The sequence below is a fragment of the Penaeus monodon genome, chromosome 33 (assembly GCF_015228065.2).
Source record: "Penaeus monodon isolate SGIC_2016 chromosome 33, NSTDA_Pmon_1, whole genome shotgun sequence".
NCBI classification, from domain to species: domain Eukaryota; kingdom Metazoa; phylum Arthropoda; class Malacostraca; order Decapoda; family Penaeidae; genus Penaeus; species Penaeus monodon.
The window spans coordinates 22066352-22068063 of NC_051418.1; the positions used below are offsets into that span (position 1 = coordinate 22066352).

At 33.0% G+C, this 1712-nt stretch overlaps 1 long non-coding RNA gene across 1 annotated transcript in view; it reads right to left on the reverse strand.

The window, feature by feature from the left end:
* Window positions 1–1176: 1176 nt before the first annotated feature.
* LOC119593898 overlaps window positions 1177–1712 on the reverse strand; it is a 1930-nt gene continuing 1394 nt past the window's right edge. The window contains exon 2 of the long non-coding RNA XR_005230571.1: window positions 1177–1421. This is a non-coding gene — a long non-coding RNA (uncharacterized LOC119593898). The remainder of the gene's footprint in view (window positions 1422–1712) is intronic.

Sequence of the window (1712 nt, forward strand, 5' to 3'; positions counted from 1 at the left end):
CTGAGGGTTAAGGGAAGGGTGAAAGATTATACATATAAAAAAAATACCAGCCTGGGCATCACATGACATAAAAAACTGCCAGCAATCATTCAAAGAGCTGACAACACGTGCTGAACCCTTTTCACGGGGTCTGGCCTCTGAGGTCCCCCTCTTTCATTGAGAGGAGGGGAAAGGGGTGCTGACCAAAGGATTAGAGCCACCCCAATTTTTTCACTCTTTTTTTATGAGTGGACCAATTTTTTTATAATAAAGGGGTATGTGCTAACATGCTCCTGGTTGGGGTGCGCGTGTGGCTGGCTTTGTTAGAGGGGTGGGGGCCAGACATCGATCGACGCAGGGCGGTAAAATAGGCTGCGTGCGCCAGACACAAGCGACAGCTCACCAGGAGTGGATCTGTCTGCCTAGTTGAGTCTTACTCTCCGCCACAAAAGGAGGTGCTGCAATGTGCTCTTCAAAAACACTTGGATTTACACTGGTGCTGTGATACTTTTGTTTTTACAGAAAATCTAATCAATTCGGTGAAGTGTGTTGATGTTTATTTATGTGGTTTAATTTCTTAATTTTTTAATTTCCTTTTTGCTATTGCTACAGATGTTAGTTTCACAATAAAACAACACAAGAAAAAAACCATAAAATCATAAATGATATTTACACAAATTAGAGTTCAATGTATTTAAAAATAGAATAACATTGCCTTAAGAGCCAATTGCTTTTAGTGAAAGTGATTCCCCAAAGCTCAAGAGGCAGGTGCATACACACAGTAGTCAACAGGTGTATTTTAAAGGCTATACAATATATAACAACAGGTGCATGTGAAAAAAAAAAAAAACACTGATTTAAATGATAGACTTGTTCTGCCTTGTGATTGTGAATAGAAGTACCATTATTTGTGGATTTTAACACAAATTTGTGATTTTGTTTTTCTCTTTTTCTACCAGTTTGTGAAGAAAATATATATATATTTTTTTTGTGATATGCTGGCTGAAATCAAAAGCATATAAACACCTGTTTGAAAAAGGGTGGCATGTTATTAATTTTCATATAAAATAGTGATTAATTTTAAGTAACTTATGAGAAACTGGATCCTCTTTTCTACACAATTTCTAAAGTTTGCTGAAGAAAAGATAAGATTAATGAAATTTCATGTCAGGTATAATCAAACAAAGAACAATTATATATGAATAATTGATGAAATCTATAATGAAAATGATTGATACATATAATTATCAGTATGCAAACATACAATAAAATACAGCCTTTGTTATTTTACTGAAAAGAATATGGTTCTCTGTTATTATCCTCAATACTGTAACATTATCCACTTCCATAGGGATAGAATATGGTCAATAATAGCAAAACAACACTATATTATTTATGCAAACCATGATCAATTCCATGAACCTGTATCATCTTGTGGTTATCTGAAGAATAGAAAGAAAAAATTATTAGAAAACATGAAAAAATATGTGCACTTATTTCAGTACTTAGAAAAGCATTTTTGAAAACTACAGGAATTTTTATAATACTACAAAAGTGACTTTTATTTTTATCTTCTACTTACTAATGAGTTGTAATAATTCTATATTCTAAGAGCAATAGCTCGAGAGTGTGAATTTAATGCATGACATACTAGTTCTTGTACTTAAATATATCAATGTATAATATGAATACAACTATGTGTATGCTTTTATTATCTCATCCTATGATTATGT